Source organism: Etheostoma cragini, chromosome 2 (genome assembly GCF_013103735.1).
Source record: "Etheostoma cragini isolate CJK2018 chromosome 2, CSU_Ecrag_1.0, whole genome shotgun sequence".
NCBI lineage: Eukaryota > Metazoa > Chordata > Actinopteri > Perciformes > Percidae > Etheostoma > Etheostoma cragini.
The window spans coordinates 25,914,415-25,929,851 of NC_048408.1; positions in this window are offsets into that span (position 1 = coordinate 25,914,415).

The following is a 15,437-nucleotide window of genomic DNA, read 5'->3' on the forward strand; positions in this document are numbered from 1 at the left end:
TCAGGAACCCAAAGTGCAGAGGTCAGATAAATAGTTGTCGGGAGGGCCTCATCCCAAGAGAGAGAGAGAGAGACAGACACACACGAAGAGATGGAGAGAGAGACACAGAGAGAGAGAGGGAGAGAGAAATAGAAAGATCGGGAGAGTGAGAGAGTGAGAGAGGGGAGGGAAAGAGAGAGAGAGAGAGCAGGGTTGTTATTAGATAAGAAACTCGAAACTGGATGTGAAATTAGTGTCTCAGCTGGAGAGAGCGAGACCATGCCCACTTTTCCTCTCTTTTTCTTCTTTTAAAGCAGTCGGCAGTTTTCATGCAGAATGATATTTGTATTTGAGACTGAGTGAGAAATTAAAGGTTGATATGCTGATATGCTCTACTACAGTTAAACCTTCAACTAAATGTAGTTTAATTAGGAAAGACATTTCTGAGTGTAGAAAATTTACAATAAATGAAAAATCTTGCCATATAAAATATGTTTCTTTATGCATGTTAGATTTGTCTTTGAAGCACGCAAGTATGATAATATTTAACCAGGAAATTAGACTTTACACAGCATCTGAAAACACATTTATTTTATTTCACCAGTAAGCTTCACATGTGGATTTCAGTGCCTTTCAGCATGATTCATCCTCCTCAGCGTCCTGCGCTGCAGAAGATTTTGTATTAACAAGGTTCTGCCTCAGATGAAATAGGAGGCCTCCCTTCACACACAAACTGCATCAAACTGAGGCGACAATCCCATTTCAGAAAGCCATGTGAAATAGATGCATCAACCCAAAACGAACAGGCAGACGGAGTGACAGGGAGAGATGGGGGTTGGAGGAAAAGGGGGAGATGGGAGGAAGGATAAAAGATGGATTAAGGTTGTGTTTCAGATTGGCAGCAGCGGTTTGTATGTGCTGCATATGTGCATTTATTGTGTATGTGTTTAGTGCGAGCACTAAGCTGAGAGATGTGCGACTTTATTTGTTACAGTGCTTTTCCTGTAGCCTGCCGTTCCTCATGTCTCAGAAGGAGAAAACCTTCTTACCCAACGTATCTGTGTGTGTGTGTGTGTGTGTGTGTGTGTCTGTGTGCAACCCCCGTAACACATAATGACAGCTGTAATGCCTTTCTGATATCTACTCAGCTCTGGGACTTCAGTTGCATGTTTGTGTCTGTTTGTGTGTGAATGTGTGCGTCTGTTTGTGTACAAGGACCTGAAACATGCACTTGGGATAGACATGCTTTGAAGGCTCTTTGTGTGAACACAGGAATGTATCAGAGAGGGATAATCTTTAACGTGTGTGTGTTTGCTGTGTGTGTGTGTGTGCAGGGAAAACACTGTGTGATGTGACAGGTGTTGGGAATGAGATCTCCAATTATCACACTTTAATACCTTTTTTTCCTGTTCACACATAAACACACACCTCAGACTGGAGGGGCGAAAATGAGAGTCCGAAAAAGAAACAAAGACCAGGGAGTTTTTTCTTTTTCTTTTTTTTAGTATCAGTGCTAAACTCCTAAAAAATGGACAAAATAAAAGCTAGAACTCAAATAGCTAAAAGTTTTCAAATACTAATTAATCTTGTCAAGCAAATAAAGGTTGGTCCCAAAATACACACATTAAAATTTCCTGCAAGGTTTAGAAAACACACATTTCTGATTTGCTGGCAAGTTTGTCTGTTAAAATCCTATAAAAGGACACTTGCCCTACAACAACAAAAAATTAAACGTTGAGAGCAACATATATTAATGTGGGTAACCATAGTAACAGAGGTTTTATTTGATGGCGTGAAAAATAATAGACTCAGTTCACGAAGCGGAAACCCTTTTCTGCTTTGGTGGATTGTAGCGTTCTTCAACTCCTCCGTGATTTTTCTAATTTCAGTGGATATTATTGCTTGTTGCAATTTATTCATTTTACAAGTCGATTTTGGTTATCAGTATGACAACAAAGTCATGTCATACTCACCGCTCGCTGTTCCTCAGAGTTTCTCTTTTGAACAGAAAGACAGTTTATTTCCTCTTTATTAGTTAATCAAAATGTTTCACAATAAAATATTTCCAGGCAAGCCGAGAGGTTATGCTCTTAAATCAAGTTTAACCCTAGTGATGTCATGGCAACTGGATGTATGGACCCATACTAGACGGTAAATATGAGGGATATTTTGACCTCTGCAGCTTCCATTGCTACCCATTTCTTTTTACAGTGATGTTCATAGGTTCACATACCTATGCTTAAATTGACTTAAAAGAGGAATATAAAAAGGAATATAAAATTTCTAGGAAAAAATCCAACCTTTTAAGGACACCAATTTTCTGTGTGAATAATTAATGTATTGTAAATAAATAAATGCTCTTCCTTAAAATATGGTGGGCACAAGTATACACACATTATGTAAAATTCCCATAGAGGCAGGCAGATTTTTATTTTCAAAAGGCCAGTTATTTCATGGATCCACGATACTATGCATCCTGATAAAGTTCCCTTGGCCTTAGGAATTAAAATAGCCCCATATCATCACATATCCTTCACCATACATAGAGATTTGCATGGTTTTATTTCAGTTAGACTAATAGCTGGTTGGATTTGCATTGAGAGATGATTTTATGGAGAGTATCCCATGCCAATCTCTACGTATGGTGAAGGGTATGTGATGATACGGAGTTATTTTAATTCCTAAAGCCAAGGGAACTTTATCAGGATGCATAGTATCCTGATGCATGAAATAACTGGCCTCTAATCATTAAAAGGTGCATGCCTCTATGGGAATTTAACGTAGGGGTGTGTATACTTATGCCCCCTGGATTTTAAGGAAGAGCATTTATTTATTTACAATACATTATTCATTCACAAAGAAAATTGGTGTCCTTAAAAGGCTGTATTTTTCCTTTTTTTTTAATTGAGGCATTAAGATCTATTTACAAAAGATTCGACAAACGATGTTATACAATGATGTATAAAAATGGCTGGTCTCAAATAAAGACTTTGTATTATCATATTTCTACACAAAATGAGGGATACAACTTTAAAGTGTGTTTCTTTTTATGTGTATGATCTCAACATTCATATAGACACGTGCACAGAACACATGAACCTGTGCTTGTAAACAGATGCTAACTGACAGCTTCAGCATGTGTTCCTGTCATCTTCCATCCCTCTCTCTAATGGAGCTTCCAGTTTTCCTCTCTCTCTCTCCTTTGATCGCTCTGTATCGGCTGCATCAACAAGGTGCCAGGCAGCACAATGACATCATTTAACGGAGACCGTGTGCGATGACTGACACTATCCTCTGCCTGTCAATCTTCATCACGGCCCTGTAGCAAAGCTGTGTTTATCTGCAGCTGTGACGGACTGAGGGACAGTTGTGCGGGCCTGGTTCAACGCACGCCATCACACACAGGTTTGATCTTGCTAGGACTAACTGTTTCTTTGTCAACCTAACCCAAAGTCAATCTTAACCCGTGAATTTAAAGCTGCAACCTTCACACTAACTCTCAGCACCCTGAAACTGAAGGAGATGACGGGACTTTGCAGTTGGTGCTACACTGAAAATACCTTCAACCGACGAGATCTTCATTTTTGCCAGAAAATCCGGCAATGTGGGTCGCCGTTCTCAATATCCGTTCTCTTTGCGAAACAGCAACATACTTAGAGCTAGCAAGCTACATAATTTATTTAATAATTTATTCTGTTTATTGATCCCCAGTGGGGAAATTACAATTTACACTCTGTTTGTAATCACTGCACACAGGCCTGAAATGTACACACGTTCAGGATCTAATCATGCACAAATGTAGAGATGTCCGGGCTGGACCAGCACCCTAAGCAGTTGGGGGGGGGGATACGGTGCCTTGCTTAAGGGCACCTGGCACTGCCCAGGAAGTTAAGTAGCATCTCTCCACCAACCGATCCACACTCCAAACGGGGGACTTGAACCAGCCACCCTCCAGTCCCCAACCCAACTCCCTGCAGACTTAGCTACTGCCAACCCTACTTCAAAATATCCTATTAGTACAGGAAACAAATATACATGAACAGCATATACAATTGTAAGTCATCCAACACCGACATATTATTTGTTTAAGTATAATTCATTTTCCAGGTTTCTGTCCATGTTTTGGTTTTATACTTAGACATGTCTGTGTATTCTTCAGCAAATGTTTCTCCTTTATTCTTTTACAACTCATCTTTTGCTGGTTTTGCACCCTTTTTTGTTCCCATCTGTCGAAGTCAGTCATTTCTCTCAACACCGAGAGAGCGTAATATTCCTTATTACCTGCTCTGTTGCCCTAATTTGAAAATGTTGCTCCAGTTTTGGCTGGTTGTGGGATTAATTTTTCTGCGATTTTTCTTGATTTAGCTGAGTAAATAGGGCAGGCCTATTTGTGCAAATGTGATCAAGATCACAAATGCAGCAGATTAGATGTGGATGCTTAGGCATATTTTACAGGGGTGATGGTGGGGTTCACAACCCTATCAATACTCAAAAATGGCCAATGCAATCCACTCCACAAACTTATTATAACTTCCTTTACATAAAAAAAGAAATTGCAGCATAGATTGTTGCCGAAGCATTCACCAGAATGCAGAAAATGAAGTGTTTGCCACACAAAATTTAAGTTTTGCCCAAAAGTTGAACTCAAATTGTTGTGCTCTTGTGTGGATGGTTGTTGGAGAGACAACACGCAAGCCTTTTGTGATTATTATTCTGTTGACGATAAATGTATTACCATGGATACAGATTAACATTGTGATGTACTGCATAGTTTTAGTAATATAAAAGGTCATAAAATGCTTCTCATCTAAAGTATTTTAGTGTTTTTCTTTTCATTTTTGTGGAGCTTCTGTTTCTTTAGCCTCAAATATCTTACTATTAAAATTCTAATATGTCTACAATCATTACATCTCTCAAGCTACAGATTGAAAATGACTGTCAGTGAATGGGGCTTTGAAACCACACAATGGAATTTTCTTGTGTTCGTTCGTTCCCACTCATGTGTTTTGCAGTGTTTGTACAGTTCTGTTTGTTTTTACAAAACGTCCGAGTGCCGTCGCGTGTGGCCTCACTGTGTGTGTGTGTATGTGTTATGGTTAGACGACCGTCACAGGCTCATAAGCTGGCTGTGATCCATGCTGGTGCGTACAGTTTACACATGGTACAGTATGTGTGTTCGTGTAAATGTGTGTGTATATTCGCCATGACCCGTGATGTTTTCCTGTTTGTTTTTCAAGAAAAAGAGGCGCGATGAACCGAGAGTTGTGCCCCAGTTCGGAGGTCTACTGGCGGGGTGGCCAGGCGTCCCGCAGGGCCTGTGGCTCCGGTCTGACCTGGAGAACGTTCCAGATCTGTGAGGATGCACCATCCGTAGAATAGGTTTGTGTGTGTGTGTGTGTCTGTCTGTGTGTGTCTGTGTGGGCATCTCACTGATTAGCCTGACTAGCTGCTTATTGATGTACTGGTTAATGGTTTTTCCAGAACAACACAGACAGATAGACAGATGAGGAGGAGGAAGAGGAGGAGAACACAACCACATCCCTTTGATTCTTTCATCGATAAGAAAAGGAACATTTTTCCATTTTAAATCTGTCTTGGTAAAAGAAGTGTTTAAAGCCTAGTAAATATAACATTTTACATATATCATAAACATAAAAAGTCATTTAAAATAACCAGATAGCCTTCACATTCTACAAACAAAAAAGAATTGTTTTGTTCAATTTGGACACACCCTTTTTGGCGGAATTTGCATCTGATGTGGCAAGTAAAGTGGCTAAACTGTTACTAAGCTTAAAAATGGCTTTGTTAAGTTTTTAGGGCTTTTTCACACACACACGCACACACACGCACACACACGCACACACACACACACACACACACACACACATGTACATTCTTTCTACTGGTATTTAACAGACAACACGTACACAACAAAACGTAAGGTGTACCCTATTTTCTACTATTGGTCATCAAAGTCTTTCATCTCAAAAAAGTTATCTAAATAACTCAAAAACAGTCCCCATACCTCATAACATTTGGACTTACTTTCCTGCAGGCACATGTTGTGTTTCACACAGTCTTTGATTGTGACATATCGCACAGCCTAATGAGCAGAGGCTTCATTCCATTTAGATGTTCTATCCTTGGGCTCACCGGGGCTTACTGGGGGACCGTACTGGAACTGGAACTGAGTCATTGTTAGTTTCATTAGCGACCTGTGCTTTTCCTGCTGTGGCGAGTCAAAATATACCCGCAAAAATAAGGCATGTTGACATTAGTAGTAGCCTAAATATCCTTTAATTTACTTTTTTTTTTTATTACAGTAAATATATATATTAGTAAAATTATGCTCCTGTCAGTGTTATTATGCTGTATTTTATAAAGTTATTGAACTCATGAAAGGTGAGTGAGTAAGCAGCACTTGTAGCTGGTTGAGCTGGAGCAAATTCTTACTGCTTTATTTTCCGCAGATTAATCTACAGCAATACATCACGTTTTACAAGATAAGAAGTGAGCTATAGTATAGAAGTTCAAAGTAGCAAATCATTGCAGTGCTCAATATGAAGTATCATAAATTTGCACTTGAGTACTTTGGTTTAGCATGTTTTTCGAAAATGACTTCTCAGTTTTCAGACTTTCTCCTTGGTATTCAGTAAATAACAATTCAAAATGTTCAGTAAGCATTCTTAAATGCATCAAAATGCAACCCCTACACATTTGAGACTCAGACTACAGAGTATACCTTGAAGGAAAACAAAAGTTTGGAAAAAACAAATGTGAAGGGTGTTTTCAGTCTAAGTGCTAAAAGGTATGTTCTGGCTCTATGTGTTTACTATGTTTCCAACTGTGGAGTGTGCAGTGTGGAGACTATGGTGTATTTGACTGCATGTTACCTCTTCGTTTTAAAGTCCTCCTGAGCATTACAATCCACAGTTCTGTGTGTGTTTACATGTTTGTCTGTCGTTTGTATCAGTGGCTATGCAAGTGTGTTCATGCATGCAGCCGTGTGTCTGTTGTTCGTGTCTAGTCCCTGGGTGGCTGTTCCCCTGCTGTAGATGCCTGTTCTGGCGATAGCATTGTCTCCATGTCCAAAGACCTGCCGGCTGCCCTATTCCACCATGTCTTTATCATGCTAATACAGAGAAAGAAGGAAGGAGGGAGGAAGGGAGAAGGGAGGAGGGAACGATAGCTCGACAAACAGAGAGACGAGGGTAATCTTTCCCCTCCTCTCTCAGTCCTCGTCCCTTCATTCTCACCACCTCCTCTGTTCTCTGTTCTCTCTATCCCCCTCTATACTTCCCTTTATTCTCCTCCCCGCACCCTCTTCATCTGCCGCTTTCTTATCTTCCCCCTTACTTCTTTGATAATCCCTCCGAACATTGTCTTCATAATTACACACAACAATGATTCTCATCCTTGCAAGAGAAATGTGCGCTGTGCATGGAGAATATTTCATAGATGAAGACCAATGTGTGAATTAATAACTTGGGGCTCTAATATAAGGTTGTTTCTGTGTGTGTGTGTGTGTGTGTGTGTTTGAAGGGGGAGCACATAGAGCCCAGTGTTGTTTTAACACAACTGTTACATTATGTATGCTGACAGCCCTGCCTGTCCCCATTAAAGGCCCATCTTGTTTCCCCATTATATCTGGTTTCTCTGTTAATAGAGCTCTTTGTGTGGCACTTCCCTTTATACCGGGTTGTAACAACAGAAAGGTCAGCGTCAGTACAACCTGCTACACTGCTGCGCTGCGCACAAGGCCCCGAATGATGACGACCGCTTAGTTGAGGTGTAATCCAAATCTCTTCCTTTGTTTTGTGCATTTAGATTTTCTTTCTGCATCACTTGTAATAGTAACCACACAAAGAAAAGTTTTGATTGTGTAAAATCCACTGGCTGCTGCATATTTCCCTCCACGATAACTAACGTTTTCATTCAAGCTAACTTTTTTATTTATCAGAAAGACCTCATGGATCTCCATCTCTTCTAAAGATGTTCATAAAAGTAATTTAGAAGTGTGGGAGCTTAAAAAGAATGGCATGCTCCACCCTAACATAAACAGATCAGGGATAGATTCTGTTGAAAATGTTAACAAATGCAAGGGGCCTCATTGGTGGGCTCAGGCTGTTACTGGCAGCGGTAAGAAGATAAAATAAGATCAATACCAGGTAGCCTGACAAGCCAGACCCACATCCAGATGTTGGGTTTCAGATTGAGCCCTGCCAATTGAGCCCTGCCAATGGCAGGGCTCAATCTGAGGGGCGGGATTAAAGGTTATTTTAAAGTTCCCTCCGCACGCAATAGGATAGCGCTACAACCAACCAGATCAACGCTAGTTGCCAGATTAAACTTTTTCCGTATCCGGTCAACAAAACTTTAATTTAATCTCGCTTTTTTACAAATTACTCTAGTATCGTTCTATTTTCTTTTCTCAAAGGGAAGCTTAACTACAAGGTTTTCAGAGTTGTGGCCAAAGATTGTAAAGGTCGCTGTTCCCCAGCAGCAGCAACAGACATCTTCTTTATTTTCAAGCAGCAGGGAAATCACATGGAACCGTCGCTACTCTGCCGTCATTATGTCAAGCCCGTCCACCAACTTTATAAACAATGTGATTGGCCCGTCTAGAGCTTGGCTTTTCCAGCTCGCAAGCCAACAGAGGGTTGCTAGACTGACCACAGCCGCAAATTTAATTTACTGCCGCTAGGGTGCGTCTAGATTTCTGGGCACCAACACAGTGCCTTGCTAGATGAAATAGTCTTGTGTCAAAAGCTGAGCCAGGTTCAACGTTTTTGTTGCCAGTTTTGTACGTCTGAAAGAGAGAGTCTTCAGCTCTGTCAATGCAGGGGGTTCCCGAAAAAACCAAAACCTGATTCAACTTTTCCTGGAACGCAACTTGACATCATCGGGAAGCTGCTGTGTCGGCAATTCACACACGTGAAATTGCACATTACTGGCGGATTACTTTGTAACGTGAACAGAGTAGTTCTACTGTTTACCTTATGACCGTTGCAATGAAAGCTCAAACGATAATTTTCCAGCGTAAAATTCTGCCTCAGAGTGTCATAAACTGCTGTGCAGTATTGTGGCCTCTGATAAGCCTTTGTACTAATCCACAACCACAATCTACCCCTAACTTTACTCAAGTGCTTTGAGTTACCTTAACAAAACCATAACAATCTTAATCATGCTTTAGTTGCTACAAATTGATTTGAATGAAGAAAGAAATCTAAATAAATATGTCAACAATGAACAGTTTGTAGATACATGTACTATAAATGTTCTAATGCAAATTAGTTGTATATGAACGTAGTTTTTTTCCCCCAATGAACAGTTCAACTACATACGTTCTGGAAAAGACTTGCACCCAGACCAAAATCCATTAATTAGCCTAATATTTGCATGTGCAGACATGATGGAATATTTTAGTGCGAAAACCCTTTATTAATCTTTCACTAACACCCCTCACCCCAGGCTTATTATAAAGTAAAAAAAAGAAAGTAAAACCCTTTATTAATGACTTGTCTTCCAATAAGATAAGCCTCCTGTCATAAACGTTTGCTTCATCCATCCGCTTCATCTCATCAGTCAGAAGCTGAACAAATGAAAAATAAAAATGTTATGTTTGAATTCAAGTTGAATTCCCAAATGAAGTGAAGCCACATCCATGAATCTTTCCTTTTTTTAGTACCCATAATTCTGTGGGTTTGAAGCACGTTGTATCCAAATTCTGTCACAACTAGAAAAAAGCAGCGAGCGCGTGTGTGTGTGAGTATGTGATTATATTTGCATTGAATCCATCAAGCGGTTTATCGTAACTACTACTTAGAAATCCTCCATCATCACAAACGCTGTGGAACGACTTCATTATAATAACGGCATGAAATAATATCCTGCTCTTTCTGCCATCTTTTCTCTTCATTGCCTTCTCCTATCCCCCCATTTTTCTCTCTCTCATTGGTACCTTTTTGACCTCCCCCTCACTCTCTCATCCGAGTCCACTGTGTGCAGGCCTCTGCCATTGATCCATGGATGGTAATGGCAATTCCTGCTGCTCCCACAGCACACATCATTACAACTGGAACACCCAGACGGAGTGCGACAGACGGGGAAGGAAAGAGGGAAAAAGGGCAAGAGAAAGAAAGAAGATGAAGAAGGGAGGAAGAGGCAATATTTTGGTTTTAAAAGTATAATCATGATATAGCAGCGTGTGTGTGTATGTGTGTGTGTATGTGTGTGTGTGTGTGTGTGTGTGTGTGTGTGTCGGATCATGTCATGGTGAGGATTAGAGAGGGCCAGGTAAGGTATCTTGTTTCCTGTGACCTCCTCATCACAAGGTTTCCCACACTCATCACTTCACTCTATCACATCCCTCTTGCTGAGATATAAAACATATAGACATTGTTCCCTCCAACCCCAAACACACACACACACACACACACACACACACATACACACACACACACACACACCTCCTATACAGCTCAGCTGTAAATCCAAATTATCTCCAAATACCACATTCATACTCTCACTTTCAGTCTATCTATGTGTGTGTAATGCTATATTCAGGTCACACTGAAAACTTGAAAGATGTGTGTGTTTCCTGTAACTCACTGTGGGTTATGATAACAGCCGTTTCTCCTGTCAACAGCCCATAATGTCAGATTTACAGGGTTGCCCCCAGTAACCAGCCGGGCTGGCACGGCTGAGTGATTCTACAGCATCTGTCAGAGCCAGAGAGGCCATCTATCACACACACATATCTAATGTGTGTCTCTCACACTGATTTTCAATATCACAGTAATACGATGTCAGCGGATAATATGCAACAGCTCTCCCTTTTCTCTTTTGCTTCAGTTTGAGACTATTGAAATATCTGCATTGGTTGTTTGTCCAAACTGCTTAAAATGTTGTGTGTGGTGTTAATTAAGGAAGTTGTTCTTGTAGTGCAGCAAAAGGAAGAGGAGGAGGTGGATTTGCAAGTGTACAAAGCATTGTGCCGGAATTCTAAGCGTGGTTCTGAATCTGTATGTATTTCCGATTTTTTTTCGGCATTTCAAATAGGTTCGATCCAGCGTTTACTCTGTTTCCATCTTTGAAAAATGATGGTGTGTCCAGACGTTTTATGACTAGGGTGGCCCACATGGGGCACTGACTTATGCAGGGGTGTCTTAAAGATCTGTAGCTGCCAGACTTCCTTTGAAAACCTTTTATTTTAGCACATCAGCGTCTGACAGCGTTTCCCTCGCTCAGTCGTGGTTGTGGTTCTTCCATGAGTCTCTTCCTTCCAGCGGGCCCAGCAATACGGCCTGGCTTCCAAGAAGTAAACTCCACCTTCCTCCTAGCTTTGGAGCTCAACTACAAGTATTGTATTTAAGGATCCGTAGAATACATGGGTGTTTGGAACATACCAGACATAAATATCAACAGCCGATAAAGGGATTATGATGCAGAAGTGGATTGAGGGAATCCAGTTTACAGCTGCCCTTTTTTTCACCTTTTGAGGCTAGTATTTTAGTATTTGATGAAATTCGAATTTTGATCAGAAAACACTCATACACTGTAGGTAACCTTTGGAGCGTCCAAATGGCTCACTTACTTAAGTTATGGGGACATGTTCAGATTGTGTTCCCACTTTTGTATCTTTTCTCAGTGAAGTGAAAATACAGTTGCACAAACTCACTTAACAGTAAGAGTTATGCCTTTCTTCTCCAATAATGTGATCAAAGCTGTGTCTTAACACTTTTAAATGGGCTTTGCTGTGAAACCTGGGGGACATAGCAGAGGATGTGATTGTGTACACAGTCACATTCTGGCTGTTTAGTTCTTATCACTCCAAACTATTCTACATCTGATCTTGGTAGACTATTTTAATTCTTATCATAATAGACTATTTCATGCACTGATGCCTTTTTACTCCATTGCAGCTGTGATGAGGTCTAATTGGTTTGTTATGCACATATTCTCAGTCTGCCTCACCGTGCAGCAGACAGAATTTTATTGTTTTCTCTTGTTTCCTTTTCTTCACTTTTGTACTTTCACTATTGTGGAAACAGCAGCGTTGGCCTACTTCTCTCTTGATATGTATTAACACGCTAGTGTGCGCACGCACAAGCGTGTTAATACATGTCAAGAGACGCAAACACACACACACCCACACACAGCCACATCAAACGTTAATAGTTGTTGCAGAGATCACTGATGATTGTCCACTGAAGCGTAACTGCTGTCTCTTTTAATCTCAAATGTGAGGTCACATGCATGAACAGGTGCAATGATATGATGTCTTTGGGTTTTTTGTCAATGAATCTGTCGGTCTATAACTTCTCAGTTAAAGCGTAGACAGAGACTGGATGAAAGGTATTTAGTAAGTAAGTATAACTGTAAACAAAGCATAAAAGGTCAGGATAGAGTAAGAAGTTTAGTGACCATGTTCTGGCACAACGATTTTCACTTTTACTTCTGCCGCCTCTCTCACCTCTCAGCTTGTTTCTGTCTCTGTGTGAGAGGCCTTTTCAGGGATGTTAAGCTGCTGTGGTGAGCCTCAGTAAGCAGTTGGAGACAAATTGTACCCTGCAGTGTCACATTGTTTTCACTTGTACTTCTCTGCCACTTCTTCTTCCTTTATTTAAAGTTCATTTTGAAACCAAAGATTGATTCTGTGGCAATATCAGGAGTGGTGGAAGAAGATCTTTTACTTAGGAGAAAGAAGAAATACCCAAGTGTAGAAACACTTAGTTACAAATAAAAGCCCTGCATTCAAAATTGGACTGGTACAAAAATAAAACCATTAGAACAATAGTACCAGTACTCATTATGCAGAATTGACCATTTTTGAACAATTAATGTCATAGTATTAGATTTAAATTATTGATGCATGTTTTCATCTATTTTTAGTTGCAGCTGGTGAAAGTGCAGGACTAATTTAAAATACTTTATATACTTTTGGGTAACGTGTGAGTTCCCTTCAGAGGATCAATAAAGTCTTATCTTAACCGATAATGTTAAAATGTATTAATATATTGTTAATCTGAATCTGCAAAAACTAAAGTTAATAAATCCATGAAGAGGAGTAAAAGTAGAAAGTTGAAATGAAAATGGAAACAAACTCTTGTTGATCTGGACCGAGACCACGTTTCAGCTTACCAAGGTTTGGCTGTTTGGTCCGGACCGGAGTGCAGTGGAGATCACACCTGTAACAATGTTTCGGATCAAACTAAAAAGTCAGAAAATCCAGACTAAACTAAGTAGTGTGAAAGGGAAGCAACAACCTAATGCGTTTCTCATCTAAGTTTTATTTAGAAACCTTAAAACATTTCCATTCTGTGGATAGCTAAGGAGAAAAAACGCCTCCAGATCAGTGATCATATTGATCCAGTTTGAAGCAAAACCCACAGCCTGGCCAGTGGCACATTTGTTCATAAAGTGTCATGTATGTTTAGTTGATTTAGTCTGGGTCAACAGAGGCATGTTTCCAAGATAATTGCCGGACACAGTGAGATGTCCCCTACCTTCCGCTTTCCGTGTGTTGCCGTTGCCAAACTACTTCCCCTAAGGGAAACACAACTAAATTCGAGCTAGCAAGCTTCACGCTGAAAATGGCAAGTTCTGAACACAATTTGGATTGTTGAACAAGGCAGTTCTGCTTGGTTTTGGGACCGTTTGATGGGGATTACTATAGATAAAATACATACAGAATGCAAATGTTCCTTCTAACAACATGAACTGCAGCACCAACCTACACTTCCTTACATACCTTACAGGTAATCAGTTACTGTGGTCTAGACCAACAGTAGGGGATTTCACTATGTTCATAAAGTACATGTAAACACACACTTTGGCCAAGACAACACATATTTTAGAAAATTTTGTTAATAAATCGAAAAGAAATAACAGACCAACTATGTATGTAACCATCAGCTTAAGGAAAAAAAAAACTTTTATAAGACAGACCTTCACACCCTCGATGATCCTCAAACATGGTACAACCAGGAAGTACAAATGCACTTGAGACCCTGTTCAGAATATTTTGCCTGAAGACCATGAGGCAGGTGAGGAGCAAAGGTAAGTCAATAGACAGGTACCTTGTAATAAAGATGGTGTACAGTACTTCTCATCTATTCAAACAGTACACAGCAGGACCAACTGCATATTACTGTTTCATACTTGATGTGTGTATGTATGTGTATGACTATACCAAGTGTGCCAAGTAATACTGGTACTGACAAATTCTCCTTTGTTGCACAAGAATCACCACACAGAGCGGGAGAACAATAAACAAAAAAGTCAAAAACAGAGCTGTTGTAGAATATAAGCCATCCTGTTTTATGTAGCTTCGATATAGAAATTGCTCCACAAACAAGATATGGCTTACAGACAGATATGAATTGATAGTACAAATACATCTCATGAATGAATTGTTAACTCATTGTGCAGTTGGTGCCAAGCTAGCTTGCTCGCTAACCGTCAGTTGCTAATGAGTGAGTTTTTACCTGCCTGTTTAAGCTAGTAGTAAAGCCCTCCAAGTATTCACTGTCACAAAGCTTCTAGCTTGGCCATTTGCTTCATATAAATGTTGTTGTGCCACTTTCTTCTGGGTCTTCTTATTTTTTGTTTTTTATGAATCAGGTCCCAACATTTTCCAAAAACGCCTGTGGTCACATTAAGCATACAAGGAGAGATTGTCCGTCTCAGACGCGATCTCACACAGGATCATTTGGTATAGGCGAGGGGTGGTGCCTGTGTAGAGCTTGTTAGAGGCACATGATGTAGATAACACCATCATCACGTAGCCACCCCTTATTTAGTTATAAACAAACATGTCTGACGGTTTTGAGGTTGGGCCTTACCCTTAGAAATTCCTATATCTCGCCATCTCTCCAGTTAGACATTTTCAGTGGCAACTTTGTGTTAATTACCTTTCTTCTTTACCCTCGGATGTTTGTTTTCATGAATCCTCTTTAACACGCACAACTCGCTCAGACAATGACCTGCTCTGTTCACACAACAAGTTAAATCGGACAAAGACTTAATTGGGAGCTGGCAAGGTAAAGTCCCTCACATACAGTTTGGTTGGGTAATGTCTAGATGAGAGTCTTAATATTGTCATTTACCAAAAGTGAGTTCTCGCCATAATGGATTTACAATTATAACTCAGAACAACTCATGTGCACTGTAGTCACCACCTGGTTGTGTGATATGTCATCATATGTTATGTTAGTCACTGCCCCTCTGACAGCTCATGTCAAGAGGTGGGTGATACAGCTGTCATCATATTGTGGTGTGAATGAGCTTGGCTCAAGTGTGTGTGTGTGTGTGTGTGTGTGTTTGTGTGTTTGTGTGTGTGTAGTCCCAGACTGAAGCCCAGAGGACAGATGGTGGGTTCAGACGCAGACTGACACACCGTAACCAAGCGATTACACACTCAATGACTCCCCCTGAAAAGAGAGGGAGAGAAGACA